This window comes from Mandrillus leucophaeus, unplaced genomic scaffold, assembly GCF_000951045.1.
Source record: "Mandrillus leucophaeus isolate KB7577 unplaced genomic scaffold, Mleu.le_1.0 Scaffold920, whole genome shotgun sequence".
NCBI lineage: Eukaryota > Metazoa > Chordata > Mammalia > Primates > Cercopithecidae > Mandrillus > Mandrillus leucophaeus.
In genome coordinates this window covers 392,113-398,754 of record NW_012110031.1, presented here as the reverse complement: position 1 = coordinate 398,754, position 6,642 = coordinate 392,113, and the positions used below count along the sequence as shown (strand labels likewise).

Sequence of the window (6,642 nt, the reverse complement as noted above, 5' to 3'; positions counted from 1 at the left end):
ATATTATGTTTTACCCTTCAGATTGGGAAAAATTCAAAAGCTTGATAAATGTGTAGTAGATGAGGTTGCAGGGAAATATGAAGTCTCATGTATTGCCTATGGGAATGAAAAAATGGTGTAATTTCTGTAAAGGAGAATTTGAGAATATCTGATACAACTACATATTTGCTAAGCCTTAGACTTAGTAACCCTATTTCTAAGAATTTACTCTGAAAATACACTGCCAGCAATGTGCATAAAGTTTTTCACTGCTGCATTTTGTGTGAATGCAAAATACTGGAAATTGCTTAGATGCTTACATATAGGAGGTTTGTTGAAAAAAAATATATAGCACCTACATACAGTGGAGTATCTTGCATCTGTTTAAAAAAAACTGAAGATTATTTCCATGAACTGATGTGGAGTAATTTTCAGAATATATCTTTAAGGGGCCAAAAGCATACTGCAAAAGTGTATGTATAGAATGCCATCTTTAGTGTAACAAATAAAGGGAAACAATAAAAACAATAAAACATGTGATTTGCTTACTTCTGCCAAAAGAATGAAGGGGGAAAACAGTAAAAGAAGTTACTTACAAATATAAGAGGAATGGGATTGAAGGGGCAGGGCAAATATTGCTACTCTTTCTATGGGCCTTTTTGCATAATTTTGGCTTTTGGAATCATGTTAATGTCCTACATAACCCAAAAAGCAAAATAAAATCATCAGAAACAGAGAAATTAACTAAAACTAAATGCAAACAGGCATAGAAATTCAGCTGTATTTCAAATTAATCATATAACCACATCGTAGGGGGAAAAAAACACTGGTCCAAATAACTTTTGAACACAGCTCTTTGACTATACTATATATCCTCAGTTTAGACAAAATAACTACAAATTTTGAACTATTTTTCAGAAAGCTTCCTTTTGGTGGTGCAAGTAAAGCTATTTTGAAACTAATTTGAATGCATTGTAGGACTGAGTGATTGAGTAAATGGTTTGGTGTTTTTGGGAGCTAGGATTCTAAATGTGGAAGAGAGAGGTCTCAATATTAAATAAGGAAATGTGAGAAAGAACTCTGTGGAGCTGGATGGGAACTGTAAATGCCAGTATGAATGCAGGATTTCTTATTCATAAGATATTCCTTAGCTCTACAATGAAAAGACATAGAAATAGTGACATTCCAGTAGCAATGAGTGTATCTAGTGCCAAAGTCATCAAAGGGAAATCATTAAAAAGAAACCAGGAATCATTGGAGAAATGGCTCATTTCTCAGGGAAGGTACAAGATAGATCTGAAACTTTTTTTTTTTAGTGCCAGAAAACAAGAAAGCACTCAAAAACAAATAAAATGAGAGTATGTTACAAAGATAAAGAAACCACCTTGAAAGGTCACTGACTGGATCAAATCTGGGACAATTTGAGCATCAAAACAATAGGGACATATAATTATGTTTTATACATCTATATAATTATATATTATAACCTGTTTAAATAGGGATGAGTTTAGGTAATAGATAGGTGATAGACAGGTAGATAATAGACAGATGGATGAGAAGGGGGGGGGTGCTCAGTTGATATATGCTGCAAATATTTCTTCCAGTAGAATGCCAACTGGTAAATATGGAGGAAGCAGTAGAAGTGGAAAAATCACTATTTTATAACCATCACAATAAAGACTGGATCAGGCATAAATCATCAATATATGTGAAATTGAAGGAGAAAATTTGATGAGGAGTAGGATGTTTTGATGATCTCAAAGTATCTCCCCATAGATCTAGATACAATGTCTAGATAGGACATTCTAGAACCCAAAATTGCAGTATTTGAAATTTAGATCTCAATGCACAGGCTTAACTGCAGATCGGACATAGCAGATCATTAGATAGTATTCAAACCTTGACATAGAGAAAAATATTAAAACACAGAAAGTTTGAAAGTAAAAGAATGGACAAAATTTTATTATCTAAACATTAATGATAAAAAAGTTTATATACTTGTATTTTTGCCAGACAAAGCAAAATTCATGGCAAAAAACATGACTAGAAATAAACAGGGACATTTCAAAATTGTAAAATATTCAACTGAAAAATAAACTTAAAATGTTTATGCACTTAATAATACACCTTCAAAATGTATAAAGATTGACACAACCATGAAGAGAAGTAAGCAAATCCACACTTGTATTGGAAGATTTTTTTAACACATTGGTCTTGATATTCGACAGGCAAAAAAGAGAATAATAGAGACATTTAAATGCATAATTAGCAAACAACCTCATAAATATTTTTAAAATACTCCACGCAACAAATTAAGAGTATGCATTTTTTTCTTTTCAAGTATACATGAAATATTTATATTCTAATTGACTTTATGCTGGGTCATAAAACAAATCTCAACAAATTTCAGAGAACTGAAATCATACAAAGAATGTTCCCTGAAAATTTTACAATTAAACCTGAAATCAATAACAAAGACATAATTATGAATTTTTCATATATTTAAGAACTTAGAAATATATTTCAACATAACCCATGAGTCAAAGAAGAAGTCATACAGGACAGTAGAATATTTAAGCTGAATAATAATAAAAATATCAAAATATGTGTGCGTGGCATGTGTGTGTGTGCAGTAAAGAAGAAAGACTAAAAAAATCATTGACTCAGGCACATTTCTCTAAAAGCTGGAAAACTAACAGCACATTAATAGCAAATAAAGTAGAAGCAAATTAATGATAAATGTAAGCAGAAATTAATGAAACAAAAGTACAATGGAAAGTATCAACAAACCCAAAGTTAGTCCTTTGAGAAGACAAGCATCCTTGATATACCTCTATTGGGATTAAGAAGAAAAGGTGGGGATCAGGTGGTTGGAGTGGCACTGCTCTAGCCAGTAAATGACCTGCGACATAACTATTTGCAAAACTAATGGGGAAGGCCATTCAAGATAAAGATAAGTTATATCACAGGAAAGCAATTGAAAATGCAAAAATGAAGCATCTGAATGAAGGACTAATTACACTGAATTCAGCACTTATGAACCTTATCTGCAGACATGTACAGACTACATCCTAAGATTGACTTCTGCTTCAATAGAAATACATGAACCAGTGCCTTACTGGAAGTGATCTGTGTGTTTTAAAAACTGGTATATCTCGGTAAATTAGGGATTTCTTCTTGGTTTGGATCCATTGCTGGATATGAAAGATGGCAAGTCCGGATAGAAGTAAAGGGAAGACATTAAAAGCAAAAAATAAAAAAATAAAAAATAAAACAATGCCCCCAGGTTGCCGGAAGCAAGTGGAGATTCTGAATAAGTCAAGGCATGTTGAAGCACTGAAAACAGCAGCAGCCGAGAGTAATGTTCGAAGTGATAATCAGAATTTCAGTCCTAGTGTCATAACTAGCAAATGAAGACATTCTGAAAATGGTGCTTCCTCATTGGACTCTAATAAAAGTTTGATACCAGAGAAAAGTAAAGTATTCTCTCGGAATTGCAGAAAACCAGTAGAAGAAATCGTTCATTCTGAAACAAAATTGGAACAGGTTGTTTGTCTGTACCAAAAACCAAGTAAAACAACAGATTCCCCAAGCACAGTCTTTATATAAGAGGCGAAAGATTCACTGAACACTTCCAAAAACCATTCTGAAAACCATTTTGAATATTAGACGAATGTAACAGGATCCCTTTTTGAGCACAAAGGGGCTTGTAGTCTAAAGTCCAGTTTCTGTCCACTGAGTTTATTGAGTGGTGGTGTTCAGATGCCAAAGTCTACAGCAACCAGTGCTGTGGATAATAAGAAACTGACCAGACGGTTTTCCATTTAGAAACAAACTCCAATTCAGAATCACATTTGTCTTTTATTAAAGTGACAACATTTTAAGTTCAGAAGGCTCATGTTTTGTGCCTGTTGAGAAAACACCTAACTTGGTGAATTCAGTCACTTGTAACCAACTGTGTTCATGACATTTTGAAAACTGAAGAATCTAGTAGAACCTGTCCTTCCAGCATTTCAAATTGTGAAAGTGCAGATTCAACTTGGCAGTCATCACTTGACACTGATAACAACAGCCATTATCAAAAGAAGAGGATGTTTTCGGAAAACAAAGAAAAGATTAAATGCATGAAAACTTCAGAGCAAATTAATGAAAATATTTGTGTAGGTTTGGAAAGGCAAACAGCATTCCTGAAACAGGTCAGATATTTGATTATCTGTAGTATAAATTATGAACTATTTGACAACAAACTGAAAGAATTGAACGAATGCACTGGGAAGATAGAGTGCAGGAATAAACATGAAGGAATAGCTGATGAATTTTTGTGAATTGCTTCACAAAAGGAGGAATTGCTTCACAAAAATAGCAAAACTCCATGAAGGAATAGCTCCATGAAGGAATAGCAAAACATGAAGGAATAGCTGATGAATTTTTGTGAATTGCTTCACAAAAGAAGGAATTGCTTCACAAAAATAGCAAAACTCCAAAGACATATTAAAACAGTATTATTCTCTCAAAGGAATTGTTTGGAACCAAACATGTTATCCAGTAATGGAGCCTGTAAGATTGCAAATTCCGACTATGAATTTGGATAAGAATCTGGAGTCAGGGCCCAGCACGGTGGCTCATGCCTGTAATCCCAGCACTTTGGGAGGCCAAGGCAGGAGGATCTCTTGAGGTCAGGAGTTCGAGACCAGCGTGGACAATATGGTCAAACCCTGTCCCTACTAAAAATACGAAAATTAGCTGGGCATGGTGGCCGGTGCCTGTAATTCCAGCTACTCGGGAGGCTGAGGTGGGGGAATCACTTGATCCTGGGAGGCGGAGGTTGCAGTGAGCTGAGATCATGCCTCTGTACTCCAGCCTGGGTGACAGAGTGAGACTGTCTCAGGAAAAAAAAAAAAAAAAACCAGAATCTGGAGTCAGTTAATAGTCCAGTTTAAAGAAAGTCTTCTGAGAATTATGAGCCTTCTAACCCTTCAGAAAAAGGAAGTAAAAAATTAATTTGTCACCAGATTAAAATGAGTGTTTCTGAAAGTAACAATGATGATCTTACGTTGATTTCAGTGAAAAGTCCTAATTTGACAACTCCAGTTAAATCAAATCCAACAGATATCAGAAAAATTACATCAGGAAATTCCATCAGTTCTCCCATTGCTGAAGTTATGGCTGTACAGAGGAAACTCGATTCTACAATTGATTTGACAAAAGAAGGCCTATCCAACGGCAATACAGAAAGTCCAGTATCCACCCTGGAGTACCTTTGAAAGCTATTTTAAACTCAAAAGAAACAACCTCATTGGCACAAAATGCAGCCCAGGTTCCTGAGTCCTTTGAGCACCTGCCACCACTCTCAGAACCACCACCACTAATACCTGAATTAGTAGATAAAATCTCAGACACACTTCCTCACCAGAAGCCTGAGCTCAAAGTGAAATGCGTTTTGAGACCCAGTGTTCTCCTGTAGAAACTTACTACCTCTTCCTGTGTTATGAGAACCCTAATAATAAGTTAATTTGGAAGAAGATTGGAGAAATTAAAGCTTTACCACTCCCAATGGCCTGTACTTTAACTCAGTTTTTAGCTTCCAACAAATATTATTTTATTGTCCAATCAAACGATATTTTGGATGGTATGGACCATTCTGTGATATAAAATCTATCCCTGAGTTTTCTGAAAATCTTACCTAAAAAAGAGGTCTTCAATAATTATATATTATACCACATTTTTTCCATATTTGTGTTGTTTACAATATCACTGTAATACCATTTCCCATTGTAAAAGGTCAGCTCAGATTGTGAGCCCTTTCTATAGAAACAGTCCTCTTCTATATGCTGTAAGTGGCCAGTAATTTGATGAACTTCTGATGTGTATTAAATATATCCTTCCAGTGGATAAGTTCTAAAACATACACTCTCATGAACCCATGTTGCTGAGGTGTGTTGTGAACAATACCTTTGGTGATTGGGGAACTGCTGCTTTCATCAGAATACCTAGAATACAAGCAGCCACTGTTTCCTCCATTGACAATCAGCATTTAGTGACCTGCTGTGGTCAGCATAGCTACAGGAAAAATTGGTTCTTTTTTTTTTTTTGAGACGGAGTCTCACTCAGTCGCCCAGGCTGGAGTGCAGTGGCACGATCTTGGCTCACCACAAAATCGGCTCTTGACTGAGGCCAAGTCATCCTTGGGGTGCACCTCCACCAAGATTTTATGAAAAGATGACATTTTGAGCTAGATGATAAAAATAAATGTAAAAATTTAAAGATTTCATGAAAAAAAAAGAAGAAAAGGGAGAAGACACATATATATCCAATGTCAGGGATGAAAAATCAACTTTGCTAGAGATTCTGCTAATATTCCAAATAATAAGATGATACTAATGGGATATTATTAATAAAACAACCTAGATTTAGATTAGATGAACAATATCATAGAGAAATGCAACTTAAGATCTTCATAACTTTGGGATACGAAGAGATTTTTTTAGACAGGATATTTAAAAAGTTCTAACTATGATGGAAAATAGATGAAGTTTACCACCTTGAAACCAAGAACCTCTCTCTTCATCAAATGACTTGGTGAAAAGTAAGCCAACAGTGGGAGAAAAGATTTGCTACTCATATAGTCAACAAAGAGCTCCTATGCTGAATACAAAAAGAATT

The 6,642-nt window shown here is 35.0% G+C and overlaps 1 pseudogene; it reads left to right on the top strand.

Annotated features, from left to right (window-relative positions):
• Positions 1 to 3,186: 3,186 nt before the first annotated feature.
• LOC105531900 lies at positions 3,187 to 5,666 on the top strand (annotated as a pseudogene).
• Positions 5,667 to 6,642: the final 976 nt, after the last annotated feature.